At 38.0% G+C, this 25,893-nt stretch overlaps 1 pseudogene; it reads left to right on the forward strand.

Annotated features, from left to right (window-relative positions):
• The window catches only part of Vom2r-ps91 (vomeronasal 2 receptor, pseudogene 91), a 72,397-nt pseudogene extending 50,149 nt beyond the window's left edge, over positions 1-22,248 (forward strand).
• The last annotated feature ends 3,645 nt before the right edge of the window (positions 22,249-25,893 follow it).

Below are 25,893 nucleotides of genomic sequence, written 5' to 3' on the forward strand. Positions count from 1 at the left end.
TTCTACTCCATTGATCTATCTGCCTGTCTCTGGGCCAATACCATACACTTTTTATCATTGTTTCTCTGTAATACTGCTTGATGTAGGTATCAGGGATGGTGATTCCTCCAGAAGTTCTTTTATTGTTAAGGATAGTTTTCACTATCCTGGGGTTTTAATTATTCCAAATGAATTTACAAATTGTTCTTTCTTACTCTATGAAGAATTGAATTGGAATTTTGATGGGGAATGCATTTAATCTGTAGATTGGCTTTGGCAAAATTTCCATTTTTACTATGTAAATCCTGCTAATCCATGGGCATGGAAGATCTTTCCATCTTCTGAAATCTTCTTCAATTTCTTTCTTCAGGGACTTAAATTTCTTGGTCTATGGATATTTCACCCACTTGGTTCGAGTCACAATGAGGTATCTTATATTATTTGTGACTATCATGAAGTGTGTCCTTTCCCTAATTTTTTCTCAGCCTGTTTATCCTTTGAGTAGAGAAAGGCTCCCAATTCATTCGAGTTAATTTCATACCCAGACATTTTGCTGAAGTTGGTAATCAGGCTTAGTCCTGGGAACTTTTGGGGTCCCTTAAGTATACTCTCATTTCATCTGCACATAGTGTTAATTTGACTTCTTCCTTTCACATTTGTATCCTTTTGACTTCCTTTTGTTGTCTGATTGCTCTGGCTAGGACTTTGAGGAGTATATTGAATAAGTAGGGAAAGAGTGAGAAGGAGCACTAACCAATTCCATCTATGAAGTCACAATTACACGTATACCTAAACCACACAATGACCCAACAAAGAGAGAGAACTTCAGACCAATTTCCCTTATGAATATCAACACAATAGTACTCAATACGATTCTCACAAACTGAATCCAAGAACACGTCAAAAATGATCACCCTTTGTGATCAAATAGGTTTCGTCCCAGGAACGAAGGGATGGTTAAGTATATGGAAATCCATCAACGTAATCCACTATGTAAACAAACTCTAAGAAAAAACCGCATGATCATCTCATTAGATGCTGAGGAAGCCTTTCACAAAATTCAACACCCCTTCATTTTAAAACTCATGGAAAGATCCAGAATTCAAAACTTGTACCTAAACATAGCAAAAGCATATTATACAGAAAACCAGTAGCCAGCCTCAAACTAAATGACAAGAAACTTGAAGCAATCCCACTAACATCAGGCACTAGACAAGGCTGTCCACTCTGTCCCTGCTTTTCAGTCTCTGCTGTATTTGTCTCTGCATTTCTTTTAGATAGGACAAATTTTGGGTAGAAAGTTTTATGGGTGGTTTTGTATCTACTCTAGATCCTGCCTTCGTACAGAAGATGGCCTCTTCAAGCTCCATGCCCCCAGCTGTTAGGCATCTCAGCTGAAGTCACACATATTTACTCCTGGGAGGCTCCCCATCCCAGATCTGTGGACCTTCCTACAGATTCCCACTATCCTCACACCCCCCCAACATCTCTGGTCCTCTAGACCTCTCTCCTGTGTCTCCCCACACCTGATTCTACCCCATCCTCCTCCCCATTCACTCTCATATTCAGATCTCTCACTCACTCTGCCTCTTACGAATATTTTGTTCCTCATTTAAGTGAGATTCAAGCATTCTCTCTTGGGCCTCACTTGTTATTAACTCCTTTGGGTTTGTGGGGTATATCATGGGTATTCTGTACATTATAGCTAATATCCACTTATCAGTGAAATTATACAATGCATGTCTTTGGGTTTGGGTTACCTCACTAAGGAGGATATTTTCTAGTTCCATTCATTTGCCTACAAAATTTACATCCTTTTTCTAAATAACTGTATAGTATTTCATTATACATATGAACCATATTTTCTTTATCCATTCTTAAGTTGAGGGATGTCCCCATTGTTTTCAATTTCTGGCTATTATGAAGAAATCTCCTATGAACATAGTAGAGCACATATCCTTGTAGTATGGTGGAGCAGTTTTTGAGTATATGTCCAGGAGCAGTATAGCTGGGTCTTCAGGTAGAACTCTTTCCAATTTTGTAAGAAACCACAATTTTCTAAGATTGAATTCCAGAATGTCTGTAAAAGTTTGTAATACCACCAGCAATGGAGGAGTGTTCCCCCTTTCTCCACAACCTCACCACAATGTGCTGTTGCATGAGCTTTTGATCTTAGCCCTTTTGATTGCTGTAAGGTGGAATCTCAGAGTTGTCTTGATTCACATTAACTAAGGATGATGAACACTTTTAAGTGTTTCTTAGCCATTAGAAATTCCTCTGTTGAGAATCCTCTGTTTAGTTTTGTACTCCATTCTATAATTGAGCTATTTGGTTTGTTGGAGTCTAGGTTCTTAAGTTCATTGTATATTTTGGTTTTTAGTCCTCTGTCAGATGCATGGTTAGTGAAGGTATTTCCCAATTTGTACACTGCCCATTTGATTTGATTTGTTGGCAGTGTCCTTTGCCTTACAGAAGCTTTTCAGTTTCATGAGGTTCCATTTATTCTTTGTTGATCTTATAGTGTGAGCCATTGGTATTCTGTTCAGGAAATTGTCTGCTGTACCAATGAGCTCAAGTTCTCTCTTCTATGAGATTTAGTGTATCCAGGCTTATGTTAAGGTTCTTGATCCATTTGGACTTCAACTTTGTGCAGTATAACAATTATGGATCTGTTTGCATTTCTCTACATATGCAGATATCTAGACTAGAATCATTTGTTGAAGATGCTTTCTTTTTTTTTTTAATTATATTTTTTGGCTTCTTTGTTAAAAATCAAGTGACCATAGATGTGTGGGTTTATTTCAGGGACTTCAATTCCGTTCCATTGATCAACTGCCTGTTTCTGTAATGATACCATTCACTTTTATTACTATTGCTCTGTAATAGAGCTCATGGTCTGGGATAGTGATTTCTCCAGAAAGTTATTCACTGCTCAGGATTGTTTTCTAGATCCTGAAGTTGAGAATTGCTCTTTCAAGGTCTATTTAAAAATGTGTTGGAATTTTGATGGGAATTGCATTAAATCTGTAGGTTGCTTTTGGTAAGATGGCCATTTTCACTGTTAATCCTGCCAATTTATGAGCATGGGAGATAGTCCCATCTCCTGATATCTTCTTCAGTTTTGTTTTAGAGGGACTTGAAATTCTTGTCATACAGATCTTTCACTTGATTAATTAGAGTTACACCAAGATGTTTTAGATTATTTTTGGCTATTGTGTTTCCCTAATGTCTTTGTTGGCCGATTCATCAATGTATAAAGAAGGGATATTGATTTGAGTTAATTTTATATCAAGCAACTTTACTGAAATTATCAGCTGTAGAAGTTACCTGGTAGAATTTGAAGTTCACATATGTATACAATTATATAATCCAAGAATGGTAATACCTGACTCCCCTTTCCAATTTGTACCCCCTTGATCTCCTTTTCTTGTCTTATTACTCTAGCTAGAACTTCAAGTACTATGTTGAATAGATAGGGTAAGTTGACAGTCTTGTCCCATCTCTTTAGTGAAATGACTTCAAGTTCTTCTCCATTTTATGATGCTGGCTCTTCTCTTGCAGTTTATTACGTTTGGATGTGTGCCTAGAATCCCTGATCACCCCAAGCTTTTTAACATTAAGAAGTGTTGGATTTTGTTGAAGGTTTTCTTAGCATCTAATGTGATGATTATGTGATTTTCCCTCCTCTGGATTTCTTAATAGAGTGGAATATGTTGATGGATTTCTGTATATTCATCCTTCAAATGAAATCTACTTGATCATAGTGAATGGTGTTTTTGATGTATTCTTGCTTTCATTTTGTTAGAATTCTATTCAGTCATTTATGTTGATAGAAGAAAAAATAGTCTGAAGTTCTCTTTGTTGAGTCTTTATAGTTTAGGTATCAGGGTAACTATGCCTAAAAGTATGAATTATGTAGCGTTATTCTGTTTCTAATTTTACACCAATTTTTATCAGATGTTTTACTTATTTACATTTTAAGTTTTACCTTCATTCCGGGTTTCCCCTCTGGAAACCACCTACCCAATGCCCCCTTCCCCTCTTCTATGAGGAGCATTGGTATTAGATCTTTTTGAAAGTCTGGTAGAATTCTGCACTAAAGCCATCTAGCCCTGGGCTTGCTTCTTCCTTCCTTCCTTCCTTCCTTCCTTTCTTTCTTTCTTTCTTTCTTTCTTTCTTTCTTTCTTTCTTTCTTTCCTATTCCTTTATTTCTTTATTTCTTTTCTTCTCTTTTTTTTTGTTTTGTTTGTTCATTGGGAGACTTTTAATGAGTGTTTCTATTTCCTTAAGGGTTTTGAGACTGTTTAGATAGTTTACCTGTTCTTGACTTAACTTTGGTATGTGGTATCTGTCTAGAAAATCATCCATTTTACTTATATTTTCCAGTTTTATGGAGTAAGCTTTTTAAAGTAATACATAATGATTTTTTTTTAAATTTCCTCAGTTTCTGTTGTTATGTAATTCTTTATGAAGGGTTAGATCTCATGTCCTTTCCCATCCAGCATAGCATATTTGTTGCTATCCTCTTTGTTTAGCTCATTTTGGGCAGTTGCATTGGTGAGACATTATGGGTGTAGCTTCTGATATTAATAATAGCCACAGGGTTGGGGATTTAGCTCAGTGGTAGAGAGCTTGCCTAGCAAGCGCAAGGCCCTGGGTTCAGTCCCCAGCTCCGAAAAAAAAAAGAAAAGAAAAAATAATAGCCACAATCCCACAGCAAATTCTGATACTCTGGCTTTTATATTCTGTCTGTCCTGTCTTTCCCAATATATCTTGGCCATGATGTGTTAATGTATTTTAGGGATGCATCTATCCATCCATTTGTACTGGCTCCACAGCTGTGCATTTTGATTGGCTGTGATTTCCTGTAGTGGTCTCTAAGTATTGCAGAAAGATATTTTCTTGATGTGGGATGAAGGCTACACTTATCTGTGGGTATATGAGCAAATGTACTATATTGTTGCTAAGGATTTTGCTGATTTAGTAAATTAGTGGCTGGAGATTCTCCTCCAATAAACATGAATTCACTAGTAATGAGTAGTTATCTGTTTTCCATACCAGACATGGTTTCCATCTCATTTAACAAGTCTAAGTCCACTTAGGAAGCTGTTGGGTACCAAAAAAAGATTTCCAAAACCATATTACACTCTTAGAGTTATTGTGTCATGCTGTTAGTTGATGTGCCTCAAAGGCATCATGGCTGTGTAGGGCGGTTGGTTTCTACCTTTCTTTGAAACATTACATGCTATCTTTTGGTACTGTGATAGCTAGTCCTCAAGGAATACAAATTCATATCAATTCCAGTTGAGGGATCTCCTGGAGTTACTCAGTTAAATGGGAGGCAAATAAAAGCCTCAAGAATTACTTTTACAGGGGATTAACCTTCTACCTCTGGGGGGGGGCAGCAACAAAAAGCAATAGAAGTAGTCTACACTTTGAAACTTTCTTGGACAACCCTGACCAACAACTCAAAAGATGGCTTCTTCCATCTGATCTTGGGGTTTTGTTATTCAAGATCAATCAATATGGTTTCTTTAAATTCCATCTATTTCCTCACAAATCATAATTTTATTTTTTACAGATAGTCTTCCATTTGTCAGTTGTAGGACATTTAGGTTGTCTCAATTTCCTAGCTATTATGAATGGAGCAGTAATAAGAAAGTACCCCTAGAGTAGGACGTTAAGTCCTTTGGACACATTCGAAAGAGTGGTATAGCTTAGACATAGGGTAGATTCATTTTTACCTTGTTGAGAGTATTCCACACTGATATTCTTAGTGGTGATACCAGTTTCCAGTCACACAAACAGTGAGGAGGGTTTGCCTTTTCCCCAAGAACCCTAAAGCTTGATGCTTGTTCCATGGGGCATTTCCTTCTGACATGGGTAAGACAAAATCTCAAATCTATTTAATTTGCATCTCTCTGATTTCCAGAGATGATAAACCTTTTTCAAAATATTTTAGTCACTTTTAATTTATTTTTATTTATATGCATTGGTGTTTTATCTGCATATTGGTCTGAGGATGTCAGATCTTGATGCTATGGTCAGTTGTGAGCTGCAATGTGCAAGGTGGGAATTGAACCTAGGTTCTCTGGAAGAGCAGTCAGTGCTCTCAAACACTGAGTCATCCCTTCAGCCTAAAATTAGCCGTGTTAGTTTAATTTTTAATTGTATTTTATTGTATGGGGAACTCTCTATTCCTGTCAAAACCCATTTTTGATGAGTCATTTGTATTTTTTTAATTTGGGGGAGGAAATGTTATTTATTACATTTTTTTAGTTCTTTATATGCTGTCAATCTTAACCTTCTGCCACATGAATAGCTAACAAAGATTCTCTCCCACTCTGAAAGTTTCCTCTTCATTTAGGTGTTCACAAGTGTTTGAGATTTACTAGGTCCCAGTTGTGAAACACTGGTCTTAATTTTTGGACAAATAAAGTCATATTTTGAAAGTCCTTTCCTATACACATGTCATATGGGATGCTGCCTAGGTTTTCTTCTAGCAGTTTGACTGTTTCAAATTTAGTGTTTAAGACTTTGGTCCATTTGGAGTTAGTTCCTGTGCAGCATGATAAATACAGAACTAATTGTCTTCTAAATATGGACAGCCATTTTCCCTAGCTCTTAAAAGTGCTTTCTTTTCTACAGGTTTTCAATTCTTGTCAAATATTAAGTAGCTGAAGTTACATGTACTCATTTTTGGATCTTCAATTTTGTTTCAGTGGTGTACATGTCTTCTTTTGGGTCAATACGTTATTTATTTGTTACTTTGACTCTGTAATGTATCTTAAGATTTGGAATTGTGATCCTTTTAGCATTTTTTCTATTCAGTAGAATTTTTCTATCCAGGAGATTTTGTGTCTTCATATAAAATTTAGAATAGTCCTTTACTATGAAGAATAAGATGGGGATTTTAGTTGAGATTGCATTGAATCTGTACACAGATGTTTGGAGTGGTTATTTTTATATTAAATCTATGCATCTTTGGTCATGTGATGTCTTTCCATCAATTACTGCTTCTGATGGGGCAGAGTAAATAACAATAACAAATACAATAATTTCACAAAAATATTGAGGTGAATTTGCATTAGAAGACACTTGTATGTTTTTTGTTTCCCTACCATAGTTCAGAGACAGCATCACTAGAATACTGATTAGAGAAAATATCCTTCAAAGATATAGCACCCATGATTAAGTAGTAAAATGAGGAGGGAATTGGGAAAATGAGAATAGAGAGAATAAAGTAGGAGTGAGAAACAGTACATGTTTTGCAGGCATGAATAATAGTAGATAAAATATCTCACAGTAGTTCACCAAGGAATTGACAGGGGTGTATTCTGCCCAGGCAGTCGTCTCCAGGAGGCCCAGGGAAAATCTCAACTCCTATGCCTCTTTTTGGATTCCATATGTTCACCTGGTTATGTTCCAGCCATAAAGCCACCCACAGTGTGCCTCTCTGTATAATGAGTTGACACGTTTCTACCTGTTGTTTTTCTAGTGTTGATGTTTAGAAGACACAGAATCTCATTGGCTGCTACCTTTGTCCTTCACCTGGTCTAGGCAACATAGTGAAACTTGGTGCTAACTTGCCTATTCCTTTGAAAAGAAAAGTTCCAATAAGCTTATTTCCTTTTTTCCTTTTTTATTTCTATGCTAAAAGTAGAGTCTTTTGTTCCTTACTGGGACTCTTTCATTGAGTCTTTCAGAAGCAACTTTTAATCCACCATCACACCCAGCAATCTCCTGAACCATGAATATACTTTTTAAACTTTACATTTCCAATTATGGAAAACATTTTCTCATCTTCTGTATGTAACTAAAGCATGTTCATTACTAATGTGTAAATGCTGTGTGTTTTCATTATTGACAACATAATTTTAGGATGAATTTGGAGGTTTATATCAGAGACACATTTAGCTGTTACTTTTGAATTTGTGCTGATGTACAGTGGTCTGGTGTGGTTTGTAGAAGTAAAAGTAACTCACCTCATGGCAGCCAGCTAGCAAAAACAGAGGTAGGATTAGGACATTGTTGCAATATGTCTCCGAATGACAAATCTCCAATGACTACCTTCCTTTCCTTTAATTTTTTTTCTTTTTCATTATTTGTATGAATACACAAATATCTACCTTTTGAGAGCAGGTGCCCATGGAGGCCAAAAGGGGCTATTTGGTTTCCTGAATCTGGAGTTACAGGTAGTTTTGAGCCATGCAATATTGGTTCTGGGAACCAAATTCAGCACCTCGGCAAGAGGGTTACATGCTCATATACTGAGCCATCTTCCAAAGCCATAGATCTCCTCAAATTAAAGGCTTCACCATGTCCAAGTCACAGCACAAATTAAAGCTCATCACCATTCATTGGACATGTCATGTAAAAGCAATAGCAACATCCAGTTATTTATGGATACAAAGACTATATTCATTGATGATCCACATCTCTAGGCAATATGCTTATTAGAGGAGTAGAAAAAATCAGAATAAAACCTACACATATATGATTTTTCAGACTCCCAGGTCTGTATGCAGTGAAAGTTGTGGTCCTGGATTCAGAAAATCCCTCCCAGAAGGAAAAGTGTGCTGTTGTTTTGACTGCATTCCATGCCCAGAGAATGAAATTTCCAATGAGACAGGCAAGTGTGTGCTGTATGGAGAAATTCTCTACATCTAACTAATAATCCATTTTTTATGAGAATTGTGGGCATCTGAGCTCAGTTTCTCACATTTACTGTAAAGACTTTACATAATGAGTCATCTCCCTAGCCCAAGTTTTTTATTAATAAGAAAATGAATGTTAAGCAAAGTTTAGTGGTGCACCTTCTTTCTTCATTCAGGAGGCAGAGATAAGCAGATGTCTGAGTTTATAACCAGCATGATTTTCATAACAAATCCCAAGACAGCCAGGGTTACATAGTAAGAACTTGTTTTAAAAATAATTTTATTGCAAATAAATTGCCTTCAAAGAAATATCTTTGATTGATATCACAGGGCTTAGTGGGCTCATTAGTGCTCCTCTCTGTGTCTTCTGGGGTTATGCACAACATACAGAGAATGACTAGGTGCTTTCACACTCTCATTCACACACTCTCATTCAGGTGTCAGTACACAAAATGTGATTGGCAGAAGTGATTTGACTGTGATAGTAGTTAAAATTCCTCTCTCTTTTATATACTGGGAAAATCTGGTGGAAGGTTTGGAATTAGACAGACAAATATGTTTCCCTAGTGGAAGTTTCTCCAGATATCTCTGAATATGGTCAAGGGTGACAGATCTTCAAATATCTCTGGTGGAAGAGGGAAGAAGGACAAATATGACATGCTACCCTTATTCATAGAACTCTCACACTTGCATCCAGGCTTAAAACAAAGGCAGCTTTCAACTCCCTCAGACTCAAAGAGGTATCTAAAAATAGTTTTCATCTGTTTCCAAGGAAACCACTTTTTTCCTCATTCTGTGAGTCTTGATTCCACAGTGCTGAATTCCACAGGTTGAGGTGAAAATTGTCCCCCACAGCAAAGATACCATTCTCTACCAGGCCACACTCTCAGGACTGAGGCCATATTGTTTGTCAAAGTGCGGTTACTCCAATTTTCAAAGTTCCCATAACAGTTATATAACAGCCTCAATACAGTTTAAAAGTCCAAAGTTCAAAGTCTCTCCTGAAACTCAAGGCAATCTCTTAATTGCAACCCCCGGTAAAATATAAGTAAAAATACCGATCACATACTTCCAACATAAAATGACACAAAATATGCTTTAGCATTTCAAAAGGGAAGAAAAGGGCCAAAGTCAAGAAATGCTGGATCAGTGAAAAATCAAAAACCAGCAGGGCAAACCAAATTCTGGATCCCCATTTCTGATGCCAAAGCATTTTTCATTACTTCCAACTCCTTCCAGATTTGTTGTCTGTGTTGTTGTAAAATTAGAAAAACATAAAAGTCTTTTTACATGCTCTGGGTCCGGCACTGTGTTGCCCCAAGATATGTGATATAATCTTAATCTCAGTCAGCAAAGCATCACACCCACTCTGCTCCATCCTGTATCACACAGCTGAAAGCCTCTCTCTGAGCCAGCAACAATCTCTCTAACCATCCAGTTCCCAGGTAAGGTTTCCATATCAGAAGCCCAAATCCTAACTCTGTGGCAGCCCAGACTCTCCAACCATTTCACACCCTCTTACACTTAAATTGCTACATGAAAGTACACACAACACAATAATTTTTGATCTATTTGATAAGATATAATTGCCCACCTAAATATACAACATCCATCCCTTAAGAACATTCATAATGAACCTCACTTATCCTGGCCCATAGTTCTCTGCTCCCAAACCCCATGGGAGAGAGAGCTCATCGCCCAGATGTGTGTGCAATCCTGAGACTGCAGGGCAGGTGAGACCCACCACTTCTGTCCACCTTTGCCCACTTCCCTGGCCCAAGAAGAAACTGTACAGGGCCTCTGGGAACAGGAAGATAGGGGAAGTCAAACTTCAGGAACCCTGGAGTCCAGACAGCATCTGGATTTGAATGGACCCGGTCAAACAGTTCCCTGCACCCAAATCCTGTGGGAGGGGTAGCTAGCACTTCAGAGGGGCAGACATGCCAGGGAAACCAAAGGAGACTACTCTCTGCCCACATTTCTGACTCTAGAGCAAAACACCTAGCACCATCAGGGCCCTCTGCACACAGGGACCCAGAAGTAGGGGCAGGTCCTTCAGGATGTTTTCCTCATGGAGAGCTAAAACCCAGGCCTGAGGAGTGACTTCAGGCCTGAGAACAGAGGTAAGGCCAACTTCTTTGCTCCAAGTGACCTGCCTGGTCGACTCAGGATACACGCCCACAGAAAGAGCTGAAAGCCAGTGGACAGGAGCAACTACATGCCTGAAAGTAAAACACTTTGTTCCCATAACTGTCTGGAAGAAAACAGGAAAAGAGGTCTACAGCACTCCAGATACACAGGCCTATAGGACGGTCAAGCCACTGTCAGAAATAGCAGAACAAGGTAACACCAGAGACAACCTGATGGCAAGAGGCAAGTGCAGGAAACAAAGCAACAGAAAACAAGACTACATAGCATCATCAGAGCCTAATTCTCCCACCAAAGCAAACACTGAATAGTCAATAACACCAGAAAAGCAAGATCTAGATTGAAAATCATATTTGATCATGATGATGGAGGACTTCAAGAAAGACATAAAGAATGCCCTTAGAGAAATGCAGGAAAACTTAAATAAACAAGTAGCAGCCTATAGAGAGAAATCACAATAATCCTTGTAAAAATTCCAGGAAAACACAATCAAACAGGTGAAGGAATTAAAAATGGAAATAAAAACAATAAAGAAAGCACAAAGGGAGACAACCCTGGATATAGAAAACCAAAGGAAGATACAAGGAGCCGTAGATAAAAGCATTACTAACAGAAACAAGAGATAGAAGAGAGAATCTCAGGAGCAGAAGATTCCATAGAAATCATCGACACAACGGTCAGAGATAATGTAAAACGGAAAAGGCTACTGATCCAAAACATACAGGAAATCCAGGACTCAATGAGAAGGTCAAAATTAAGGATTATACGTATAGAAGAGAGTGAAGACTCCCAGATCAAACGAACAGTAAGTATCTTCAACAAAATCATAGAAAAAACTTTCCTAACCTAAAGAAAGAGATTTCCATAAACATGAAAGAAGTCTACAGAACTCCAAATAGATTGGACCAGAAAAGAAATTCCTCTTGTCACATAATAGTCAAAATGCCGAATGCTCAAAATTCAGAAAGAATGTTAAAAGCAGTAAGGGAAAAATGTCAAATAACATATAAAGGAAGACCTATCAGAATTACACCTGATTTCTCACCAGGTATTTGAAAGCCAGAAGATCCTGGACAGATGTCATACAGACCATAAGAGAACACAAATGCCAGCCCAGGTTACTGTATCCAGCAAAACTCGCAATTAACATAGATGGAGAAACCAAGATATTCTGTGACAAAACCAAATTTACACAATATCTTTCTACAAATCCAAGCCTACAAAGGATAATAAATGGTAAAGCCCAACACAAGGAGGCAAGCTACACCCTAGAAGAAGCAAGAAACTAATCGTCTTGGCAACAAAACAAAGAGAAGACAAGCACACAAACATAATCTCACCCCCAAATATGAAGATAATAGGAAGCAACAATCACTATTCCTTAATATCTCTCAACATCAATGGACTCAATTCCCTAATAAAAAGACATAGATTAACAAACTGCATACATAATGAGGACCCAGCATTTTGCTGCCTCCAGGATAAAAACCTCAGAGACAAAGACAGACACTACTTGAGAGTAAAAGGCTGGTAAACAACTTTCAAAGCAAATGGTCTGAAGAAGCAAGCTGGAGTAGCCATTCTAATATCAAATAAAATCGTTTTTCAACCAAAAGTCATCAAAATAGATAAGGAAGGACACTTCATATTCATCAAAGGAAAAATACACCAGGATGAACTCTCAATCCTAAATATCTATGCTCCAAATACAAGGGCACCTACATACATAAAACAAACCTTACTAAAGCTTAAAGCACACATTGCACCTCACACAATAATAGTAGGAGATATCAACACCCCATTCTCATCAATGGACAGATCTTGGAAACAGAAATTAAACAGAGACATAGGCAGACTAAATGAAGTCATGAACCAAATGGACTTAACAGAAATTTATAGAACATTCTATCATAAAACGAAAGGATATGATTTCTTCTCAACACCTCATGGTACTTTCTCCAAAATTAACCAAATAATCAGTCATAAAACAGGCCTCAACAGATACAGAAAGATAGAAATAATCCCATGAATCTTTTCAGACCACCACAGCCTAAAGCTTGTCTTAAAAATCAATAAGGGAATAATGCCCACATATACATGGAAGTTGAACAATGGTGTACTCAATGATAGCCTGGTCAAGGAAGAAATAAAGAAAGAAATTAAAGACTTCTTAGAATTTAATAAAAATGAAGGTAAAATATTCCTAAACTTATGAGACACAATGAAAGCTGTGCTACGAGGAAAACTCATAGCTCTGAGTGCCTGCAGAAAGAAACAGGAGAGAGCATATATCAGCAGCTTGACAGCACATCTGAAAGCTCTAGAACAAAAAGAAGCAAATACAACCAGGAGGAGTAGAAGGCAGGGAATAATCAAACTCAGAGGTGAAATCAACCAAGTAGAAACAAACAGGACTGTACAAATAAGAGAATCAAAAGTTGGTTCTTTGAAAAAGTTTAGAAAATCAACAAGATAGATGAACGCTTAGCCAAACTAATGAGAGGACACAGAGACTGTGTTCAAATTAACAAAATCAAAAATGAAAAGGGAGATATAACTACAGAATCAGAGGAAATTCAAAAAATCACAAGATCCTACTACAAAAGCCTATATTCAACAAAACTTGAAAATCTGGAGGAAATGGATAACTTCCTAAACAGATACAAGGTACCAAAGTTTAATCAGGAACAGGTAAATGATTTTATAAAACCCCATAACTCCTAAAGAAATAGCAGCAGTCATTAAAGGTCTCACAACCAAAAGAGCAGAGATCCAGATGGGTTCAGTGCAGAATTCTATCATACCTCCAAAGAAGACATCATACCAATACTATCCAACCATTCCACAAAATTGAAACAGATGGAGTGTTACCGAATTCCTTCTATGATGCCACAGTTACTCTTATATCTAAACCACACAAAGACCCAACAAAGAAAGAGAACTTCAAACCAGTTTCCTTTATGAATATCGATGCAAAAATACTCAATAAAATTCTTGCAAACCTGTTCCAAGAGCACATCAAAACAATTTTCCATAATGATTAAGTAGGCTTCATCCCAGGCGTTCAGGAATGGTTTAATATATGGAAAACCATTGACATAAACAAACTGAAAGAAAAAAACCACATGATCATCTCATTAGATGCTGAGAAAGCACTTGACAAAATTCAACACCCCTCATGATAAAAGTCCTGGAAAGAATAGGAATTCAAGGCCCATACCTCAACATAGTAAAAGCCATATACAGCAAACCAGTAGCTAATATTTAACTAAATAGAGAGAAACATGAATCAATCCAACTAAAATCAGGGCCTAGACAAATCTGGCCACTCTCTCCCTACTTATTCAATATAGTTCTTGATATCCTAGCCAGAGCAATCAGACAACAAAAGGAGAGCAAAGGGATATGGATTGGAAAAGAAGAAGTCAAACCATCACTATTTGCAGATGATATGATAGTATATTTATGTTATTGCAAAAGTTCCACCAGAGAACTAGTAAACCCAATAAACACTTTCAGCAAAGTGGCTGGGTATAAATTTAACTAAAACAAATCAGTAGCCTTCCTCTACACAAAAGAGAAATAAGCCAAGAAAAAAATTAGGAAAATAACACCCATCATAATAGTACCAAATAATATAAAATACCTCTGTGTGACATTAACCAAGCAAGTAAAAGATCTGTATGATAAGAACGTCAAGCCTCCAACGAAAGAAATTGAAGAAGACCTCAGAAGATGAAAAGATCTCCCATGCTCATGGATTTGCAGGATTAATATAGTAAAAATGGACATTTTACCAAAAGCAATCTAGAGATTCAATGCAATCCCCATCAAAATACCAATCCAATCCTTCAGAGAGTTAGACAAACAATTTGCAAATTTATCTGGAATAACAAAAACTCAGGATAGCTAAAACTATCCTCAACAATAAAAGGACTTCTGAGGGAATCACTATCCCTGAACTCAAGAAGTATTACAGAAAATAGTGATAAAAACTGCATGGTATTGGTGCAGAGATAGACAGATAGACTGGTGGAATAGAATTGAATACCCAGAAATGAACCCACATACCTATAGGCACTTGATTTTTGACAAAGGAGCCAAAACCATTCAATGGAAAAAAGATAGCATTTTCATCAAATGGTGCTGGTTCAACTGGAGGGCAGCATGTAGAACAATGCAGATAAATCCATGCTTATCACCCTGTACAAATCTTAAGACCAAGTTTATCAAGGACCTCCACATCAAACCAGATACACTCAAACTAATAGAAGAAAAAGTGGGGAAGAATCTCAAACACATGGGCACTGGAGAAAATTTCTGGAACAAAACACCAATGGCTTATGCTCTAAGATCAAGAATCGACATAAGGGATCTCACAAAACTACACTTCGATAATGAAAAGGACACTTTTGCTTTGACAAAACAGCAACCAACAGATTGGGAAAAGATCTTCACCAATCCTACAAGAGATAGAGGGCTTATATCCAAAATATACAAAGAACTCAAGAAGTAAGACTGCAGGGAGACAAATAAATCTATTAAAAAATGCAGTTCAGAGATAAAGAAAGAATTCCCATTCTTTGAGGAATGCCGAATGGCTGAGAAACACCTAAAGAAATGTTCAACATCTTTATTCATAAGAGAAATGCAAATCAAAACATCCCTGGGATTTCACCTCACATCAATGAGAATGGTTAAGATCAAAAACTCAGGTGACAGCAAATCCTGGCAAGAATGTGGAGAAAGAGGAACATTCCTCCATTGTTGGTGGGATTGCAGACTGGTAAAAGCATTCTGGAAATCAGTCTGGAGATTCCTCAGAAAATTGGATATTGAACTACCTGAGGACCCAACTATACCTCTCTTGGGCATATGCCCAAAAGATGCCCCAACATATAACAAAGACACATGCTCCACTATGTTCATAGCAGCCTTATTTATGATAGCCAGAAGCTGGAAAGAACCCAGATGCCCTTCAACAGAGGAATGGATACAGAAAATGTGGTACATCTACAAAATAGAATATTACTCAACTATCAAAAACAATGCCTTTATGAAATTCATAGGCAAATGGATGGAACTGGAAAATATCATCCTCAGTGAGGTAACCCAATCACAGAAAAACACACATTGTATGCAGTCATTGATAAGTGGCTATTAGCCCAAATGCTCCAATTACCCTAGATACACAGAACACATGAAACTCAAGAAGGATGACCATAATATGAGTTCTTCACTCCTTCTTTAAAAGTGAAACAAGAATACCCTTTGGAGGGAATAGGGAGCCAAAGTTTAGAAGAGAACAGAAGGAACACCCATTCAGGGCCTGCCCCACATGTGTCCCATACATATACAGTCAGCAAACTGGTAAGATGTATGTAGCAAAGAAGTGCAGGCCAACAGAAACTGGATATAGATCTCTCCTGAGAGACACAGCTAAAATACAGCAAATACATAGGTGAAAGTCAGCATTAAACCACTGAACTGAGAATGGGACCACTGAAGGGCCTTGAGACCTCATATGAACAATGCCAACCAACCAGAGCTTCCAGGGACTGAGCCACTACCCAAAGATTATACATGGACTGACCCTGGGCTCCAACCTCATAGGTAGCAATGAATAGCCTAATAACAGCACCAGTGGAAGGCGCAGCCCTTGTTCCTGCCAAGGCTGGACCCCCAGTGAACGTGATTGTTGGGAGTAGGGTGGTAATGGGGGGAGAATTGGGAGGGGAACATCCATATAGAATGGGAGCAGGAAGGGTTACAGGTATGTTGGCCTGGAAACCGGGAAAGGGAATAACAATCGAAATGTAAATAAGAAATACCCAATTTAATAAAGATGGAGAAAAAGTGAAAAAAAATAAAATTAAGTGCATCAGAAAAAAAAAAAGAACATTCATAACAACCTGTAAAGGTGCATCATGGAATCTTAACATCAGCTTCCATGCTATCTCTCCGGTTTCCCTTCCCTCTCCTCCTATCTCCTCCTCTTCCCTTAAACATTTTCTCCTGCCCATCCTTCCTTTTCATCCAACGACAGGCCTCGTTGTATCCTGCACCAGCCCTCACCTGTATTTTACAAATTAAATGGGGAGAAAGTTATGGGAAGTCACCTGAGTCCGGTGTACATGACTAGGCAGCTGTCCTTCGGGCAGTGGAATTAGCATCAAAATACAGATAATTCCAGAGGAAATCACAACATGTCTGCAATAGTTTCTCCCTCTCGAACTCATCCCACACCTGGTCAGACGATACCCCATAACTGTGGTATTTCCAATATCTTAGGATCTCCAACATAATTTGAACTTCACCTTCAGAGCTTCACTCAATGTTCTCTTTGGGTCTCAATTCAGGGATACCCCTAAAACAATCGTGATAATTTACTAAGCTACGGAGGAAGACTCCAGAGCTCCTTTCATGGATTCTTCACTCTAAATAAAGAACCATGTGGATTAAACTGCTACCATTCCACTATTTGCTGGGACTGGAACATGGCCCCCTCATACAACTATGTCTTTATGGGGTTTCTGTTGTCAATGGTTTATTTCACTTCTTAAATCTTTTCTTTAATTTCTTTCCACAATTTGAAGCATAGCTGGGTGAGATCTTTCCCTGACATTACCACTGCCTTTATTTATTTAGCATCTAGCTTTTCTTTAAATGTATTATCTCCTGGAACACTGGTCTTTTCTCCATTACATTTTCAGGTTTTCATAATCTCCTCAAACCATACATTTTGGTTTGCTCAAATTGCTCCTTTTCCTTATAGATCTGCATAAGAGTGACCACTAACAACCTGAAGCACTCAATACTAAACTGTCCTGAAATCTCCTGTACCAGTGCTATTAATCTAAATTTCTTCAATTTAGTCTTAGACAGATTATTTTTTCTTCCTTCCTTCCTTCCTTCCTTCCTTCCTTCCTTTCTTTCTTTCTTTCTTTCTTTCTTTCTTTCTTTCTTTCTTTCTTTCTTTCTTTCTTTCTTCTTTGGACAAAGCCAGGAAGCTGCAATGTTCTTCTCCAAAATATGGTGAGAACAATCTCTAGGCCACTTAGTAATATTCTCCTCCTGAGAAGCCTCTTGAGCCAGGCCATTATAATCTCCAGTGCTCTCTGCACCACTGTCTTCCATGTTCTATCGAAGATAGCACATTAAGCCCCACTTAAATCATCCAACCACTATTCTGGTCCAAAATCCAAAAGTCTTCCACATTCCTACAAGAAACATGGTCAGCCCAGTCACAGCAACACCTCAGTCCTGTTACTAACTGCTTGGTCATCGATCTACCGCTGTGACAATCCACACTGACTTTGACAACTCCTATGAACAAAAGCACTTGTTAGAGCTTAACTTCAGAGATTTAGTACATTATCATCACAGTAGGCTGCCAGGTGGCACAGGCAGTCATGGTGTTGAAATAGCTGGAGTTCTACATCTGGATCTGCAGACAAGAAGAAGAGCCATTGGGCCAGACATTGGCTTTTGAAAGCATCAAAACCTCTACCCCTCACCCCCAACTCCCCATGACACACTTCCTCAGACAAGACCATGCCTTCTAATCCTTCTCAAGTCTGTAACTCACTGATGACTAAGTATCCAAATATATGAGCCAAGGGTGCTATTCTTATTCAAATGATCACAGCACACATGGCACACATGTGGAAATGAGAAGACAACTATGGAAGATCACCTTTTTGCAAGTTCAGGAATGAAACTCAAGTTGTCAGGGCTGCAGAGCAAGTGCTTTCCCCAACTAAACAATCTTGCCAGAGCCTCCAAGTGGATAATTTTAGTTAAAACTATGATTCCCTCACCATTGGCACCCTTCAACTTCTACCTGAGTATGTTGATGTACACAGAATTAGACTTTGGGGCAGCTTCTATGAAGGTTCAGAGTATTCTGTGGGTCCTTGCATTCTTAGTATATGGAATAGAATTTACAAGTATTCTGTGAACCTTGCATTCTCTGTATATGAGATAGACATTACAGATGGGAAAACCAAGTTTTCAACTTTCTCAAACACAGTGGTGATGCTGATGGTAGTAGTAGAGTGGGGTCGGGAGTAGGATGTGCACACATACAAGTGTGTATCGCTCTCCACCTTTTTTTTTTGAGACAAGATCTTTCACTGAAGCTGCAGGCTGTTAATCTGGCTACAATAGCTAGCTAGAAAGACCTTCCTATCATTGCCAAACTAGTTCTGAGATTATAAGTGCTTGGAGTTGCACTTGTACTTTTAAATGAGTGCTGGGAATTGAACTCAAGTCCCTCATACTTACGTGCATACATGTAACTAAGACATTGTTCCAATCCCCTTGGGGGATTTTGTCTATGATCCACTCCCTTTTCGTAACACTTTAATAAGTTAACTTGACACAGCTGGCACCCTGTCCCTTCTCAGCATCTATTTCATACAGAACATCAAAATCCCTTCTGATGGTTTGATTCTAGGACCTGCCATTCAAAAATATTTTAATGTGATCTTTAGTAGTTTTATACATGGATCTTCCCTTATTCCCCTCTCAATTTCATGTCATCTTTAATATTTGTTTCTTTGATTGCTTTTGATTTTATAACCCAATAAATCCAATCAATACTGCTAAAACACACATCTACTAGAAAAAGGTGGACTTACTAGGAACATCCCAGAAAGTAATTGACTTTCCTTCCCCCAATACCATAAACTTCTCATAGTGTCAGCTAGAGTGGGAGCTCATGAGCCCCTTCCTGATCCATATAAAAATGTTAGCCATCTCGATTTTATACAAGTCTTGTTCAGGCAAATGCATCTGCTCTGAGTTAATGGGTACAGTTGGAACATCACGGCCAAGAGCCTTCCTGCAACATTCCTCCTCCTTGTTTTGCTCTTACACTCCTTCTACCTCCTCTTCAATGATGGCCCCTAGGCTTTGTGAGGAGGGATGAGATATACATATCCCATTCAAGAGTTTGATTTACTGTGGTTATTTCTGGAGAATTTCCCCTTCTCTTTGGCTTTTTACTCTAGAGTTGAGGGGAAGTGACATTCCGACTTTGCTACACTTTCTTTGATGGTCTATGTTGAGGTCAGCTGAATCTTTTGTAAAACTAACATTAACTGTCATTTAACAAGTCATAGGTCAAAGAAGAGAGAATTGCAATGGAGAGATGGCTCAGTAAATATAGTACTTAGGCATAAGCCTGGCAACTTTGGTAAATTTCTAACAATTGTGAACCTTGTTTCTCACCCATGGCTGCTGGATATTGGCTATCAAGGACAAAGGGTGTGGGGGTGTTGGGGGCAGGATCCAGAGAATATGAGTACAGAGTGACAGATTTGCTTCAGGAATCAACTTCACTCAACTTTATTTGGGGTGAACAGGGTTATATAGATCTTAGGGAATGGGTAAGGAATTCAAAGGTAGATATGTATTAATGGCTAGGGTAGGAATGATTCTAGGCAGTTTGTTGTAAGAAAAGTGGAAGTTGAACCTATAATCTGGCCATAGGCTATGGCCCTTCCTCAGAGGGGTTTTTGGAGTTACAGGTAGTAAGGTCCAATTGGAGAGCTTATCCAGGCATGGTAGACTGCAACCTTAAGAGTAGGGCTTGCCAACAGACAATCACATAAAAAGCCAGGTGTGGCCGTGGACTGTGCCTCTAACACCAGTATTGGAGAGGCAGAAATACAAATCCCTGGCAGTCTCTGGCCATCCAAACTAGACTAATCAGCAATCCCCAGAGAGACCACATATTATAAAGCAAATTAGGAAGATCATGGGGAATGTACGTTAAGTTGACTTCTGGGTAACACATGTGCAAATACAGGCTGCATACATATTCATGCACACATATGCATCAACACAACTACAAATATTCACTTATTTACACACAATATAAAGACTCCAAGTTTGAAAATACCACTGCTCAAATGTGGCAAATTTCACCAAATTTGTTACTTTTCAAATTGAGAGAAAGAGAGTCCTTGTGAGTGGGAGTGCATGTACCATGGTGCACATATGGAATTGGGGAGTCATTCATCACCAGTCTCTTTTGCTTGGTACTATGTCTCTCCACAGATGCATTAGCTAGGCTAGATGTCCCATGAGCTCCCAATACAAATTCTATTTCTGCGTCTCATCTCACTGAAGGGGGGCCCTGGGATTACTGACATTTGTGCTTCTATGTCCAGCCTTTACCTGGGTCCTGGGCATCCAAATTCACATCATCATGCTTGCACAGCAAGTTCATTTACCTGGTGAACCATTGGTCCCCAGCCCAGAAAGTGCTTCCTATGGAGGCAATATTGTAATCAAACTGAGGCTGTGTAGTGTACATTCCTAAGTTTCTGATGGTGTCAGAATCTTCAGACCAATGTATAATTGATTTAGAAGGAGAAATTGTAACTTTGTCTATGTCACAATGCTGCAGTCACATTAGTCACTGAACAATGTTCATCTGATATCTGAAGTAACAAAGGAAGGCTATCAGGCTAACCTATTCAAGTAAAAGGGGCAATGAACAAAGGGCTAATGATCGTGAAATAACAAAAATGTACATTTTCACCAGATGTGGATCAGTGTATGCAGTGTCTATGCCAACACAGAACAAAATCACTGCCTCCAAAAGTCTATCACCTTCCTGCATTATGAAGACCCCATGGGGATAAGTCTGTCCTGCATAGCCTTGTGCTTCTCTGCACTGTCATCTCTAGTTCTTGGCATCTTTCTGAAGCAGAAGAACACTCCCATTGGGAAGGCAAATAACCACACTCTCACCTACATCCTGCTCATTGTCCTTAACTTCTGTTTTCTCTGTTCTTATCTCTTCATTGGCCATCCGAACACAGCCACTTGCATCCTGCAACAGACCACATTTGCAGTGGTGTTCACTGTGGCTGTTTGCACTGTCTTGGCCAAAATGATTACCGTGGTTTTGGCCTTCAAGGTCACCGCTCCAGGAAGAAGAATCCGGTGGTTGTTGGTAACTCGGGCACCTAACTTCATAGTTCCCATCTGCACCTTGATCCAAATTATCTTGTGTGGAGTCTAGCTGTGAAACTCCCCTCCGTTCATTGACACAGATACACACTCTGAACATGAACGTATTATCATCATGTGCAACAAGGGCTCAGTCACTGCCTTCTACTGTGTGCTGGGTTACCTGGGGGCTCTAGCCCTGGGAAGCTTCACCTTGGCTTTCTTGGCCAGGAACCTACCTGACACCTTCAATGAAGCCAAGTTCCTGACATTCAGCATGCTGGTGTTCTGCAGTGTCTGGGTCACCTTCCTCCCTGTCTATCACAGTACTAAGGGGAAGCACATGGTAGTTGTGGAAGTCTTCTCCATCTTGGTCTCAAGTGCAGGACTTCTAGGCTGTATCTTTACCCCGAAGTGGTACATTATTTTGTTAAGACCACAGAGGAAGTCTCTTCAGGGTCACAGGGACAAAATACATTATAATTATAAGACTTATTAAATTTTTATTAATTTTTGAAGTCAGTACATTATATTTCCATACATACATTTTGTTCCTACTTATTCCCCTCACAAACTGATACCCCTGTCCCCTCTGTCTCCTCTTGTTCCTTATCTTAAAATAATCTTTATTGGTATATTCATATATATTTCATTGCCCCCTTCTTTCCCAGCTCCCAGACTTTCTTCCTTGTCTCAGTTACTCTCTACTTTCATGTTACTGGAGAACAACAGAGAGAGAGAGAGAGAGAGAGAGAGAGAGAGAGAGAGAGAGAGAGAGAGAGAGAGAGAGAATGAGAATATATGCCAGCTTCCTGTTGTTTCTCCCTTGCCTTATCACACTTTTGGATTATCAGGTGTGAGGGATAGTTGGAACAACAAACTTTTTTTTTGAGCTGGGGACAAAACTGAGGGCCTTGTGAATAAACTTTTATTGAACCAGAAAAGAGGCACTAGCAGAAAGAAAAACTTTTACCATTGTAATACACATAAATCCACATAAATTCATATACAAATTCATGCATATATATAATCATATATCTTCATGCATTCTGGTTGGTATCAGCTACTAACTTATCCCATAATTATATATTTACACACACACACACACACACACACACACACACACACACACACACGTCTATATTTCCATATGAATAAGGAGCAAAAGACCAAGAACAAGGGCTAAATTAATTAAAACTATGACTGTAAAAAATTGTGCTCTCTGGTAAAAAAAAAGGCCTGTCTTGCTGTTAAGAGAAAGACCTGTTAAGTCCCCTGGGCAGAATTCTGCATACACTTTCTGCTCTCTCTACAGCTTCTTCTCTGTCTCTCTCTGCATTCTGTATATATTGCTCTCTTAATTTTTAAGTTCCCTTTTAAAATCCAAGTTATTCTACTGGACTATCCTTCTCTTTCCTCCTAATTTTGCAGTCTCCTCCGGCTCTGATATGATGCCATGCAATGTTATCATTCTTGTTTTTGTACCTGTTTCATGGGATTCATGGGAATGAATTGCACAGTTAATTTTTTTACCACATCTTGGAGTGTGCTCTAACTTGTAAAGGCCTGCTTTCTATTTCAGAAGCAATTAACTAGTGATATATATATATATATATATATATATATATATATATATATATATATATATATATTTAATGGTAACAGGAAAAACATATTAGTTAGTAATAGAAATCTTTCCTAAATTATAATCCCTTCACCCTTCCCTAGAAGGACTTTTCCATCATAGAATTACAATCCATGCATTACAGAAACCATCACAGTAAAATTACCTGCTTGTTTTTAGCTTTTCCTACATGGCTCCTAGCTGGAGATGCTTTATTGTTGTTTTGTTTTGTTTGGTTTTGCTTTGCTTTCCTTTTTTTTCATAAAGGACCACATGAATTTGGAAAGACAATAGTGGATGTAGAATAGGATACACAATTGGATGGTAGATAATGGGAATGAATTTGAACAAAACACATTATACACATTCATAAAATTCTGAAATAATGAAATTGTTTAACAAAAAAGAATATACTTCATAATAATGTAAAACAATAATTTTAAAAATCCTTATAGAAAAAATATCACATGCAGAGATGTGGCTGTTCATGGTTTTCAAACAACACTTAATTCTTGGTAAAGATACAGCAGATGTGATACGATAAAACAATCTTAAATGATGGTGCATAAATAGAGTATGAATGGCAAGGTTGGTGCTTACAACAATGTCTTCATGTTTATTCTCTTCAGTTCTTTCACCTATGATGCTTATGATGAATGAGGTATAGTTATTAAAATAGCTATAATAAATTGAAAAAAGAAATACAACAAAATAAACTGTATTCTTATCACCCAACTTGCAAAAATCTAAACTCCAATTAGATCAAAGACATTATCTAAAACATGAAACTCACAAATTCAAGGAAACTTCTGAAGATAAAATTATTGAAAAGAATGATTCTGAAAGTTATATTAGCAGTAACAACTCCTGTGAGAATGAACCTTTCCTCTTGTATGTGGTCTCTTTTGTCTCCTCCAACATTCCCCAATTTTTCTTTTATGAAACATTCCAATTACTCTCTATTGCCTCCTCGTGTTCTCTCTTCTATCTTTTTTTTCTGGTTTCAGGTCAAGCACACAAACAGAAGATAACAGAAAGAACCTTTGGTATTTGTATTTCTGAGTCTGACTTAACTTGCTAAAAATAATCATTTCTGGTACCATCATTGTCCTGTTAATCTTATGATTTTAACCTTTAAGATGAAAAAATCCCAGTTGAGATCTGTTTTACATATTGAGCTTAGCATGTAGGAGGCACTGTATTCAATACCCAGTGCTGTAAAAGTTATAAAGTGTTAAAATAAACATTTGCACCAAACTCTTTGAAATTCATTATTCTGTACTTAAAATTCTTCTGTATGTACGTTAGGTACATTTAATAAATAATGATATGTCTCCACTTGAGAGCTGATTAAAAGTTGTTTTTATCTTAAAAGTTGTAGACTTTAGGTGCTGGGTAATGGTTTTGTTGACCATAAAATAATGATAACCTGTGTTCAGATCCCCAGTTCCCATAAAATGTATGGGCATATCACATACATATATAGTCCTAGTACTTCCTTGGAGAGGCAGAAACTGGTTGCTCATTTACTTTAGGTAAATCAAAAAGTTCTGGTTTTTCTTAGAAACTTATTTCTAAAACATAAGACATTGAATAGTAAAGGAAGACATTTGATTTCTACCTGTGGCCTCTACATGATGTGCACATCCAAACACAAATACCTATACAGAAACAAAAACTAGTAGTCTCCATTTCAAAACATTATTAGGATTGGAAAAAGTTAAAAATAAGGACAGATAAGTCACATTTCTTACTGTATTCTTTATCCTAGCCATATGATTTCCCAAATTATTAATGTTTTACATGAAGTAGAATGTGGCAAAGCTGATAAACTAAATTCAATGTGTAATTATTTAGTAAATGTTTCACTAATGCATATACACATCTAAACATCACCATATATATATGTCTATATAATTTGTAGTTCATTTGTATCTGTTTAAGTAGGAATGAGGACAGATACCTCACATACTCTAAGAAAATCACGTTAAATGAGGAGAAATTAATTCTGAGGATATACAAATGGATTTTGACAACATTTTTTGAGACAGTCTTTAGTACAGGTTGACCTCAAGCATTTTGTGTCTACAAAGATTATCTTGATCTCCTGATTCTTGTGTATCTTGATCCGCCATGCTGGGATTGCAGCTGTTTAAAACAATGCCCAGTTTATGAGTCTCTGGTGATTACACGCAGGACTTTGTGCATGATCGAAAAGCATACTATCAATTGAGATACATCCCCATCACTTAGTACAATAATTTCATACACAGCAGAAGGTAAGTTTTTTGACATCAGCTTGGTCAAGTCTTCCCAAGAGGACTTCAGCTCAGGAGCCCTGTTATCAATGAAACGGGATGAAGTCATAGCACCTGGGATTGGAGATGATGAGCTCCAAACATATTTTCCATAATGTTTTTTTTATGGCAAGTGCGACCTCAAACTTGCAGTTCTGAGAAAGAAAGATTTTCAGACTCTCCAGAGGATATTCAGAAAGTGAGTTGAAGAAGCCATGGGAAT

The sequence above is a fragment of the Rattus norvegicus genome, chromosome 12 (assembly GCF_036323735.1).
Source record: "Rattus norvegicus strain BN/NHsdMcwi chromosome 12, GRCr8, whole genome shotgun sequence".
NCBI lineage: Eukaryota > Metazoa > Chordata > Mammalia > Rodentia > Muridae > Rattus > Rattus norvegicus.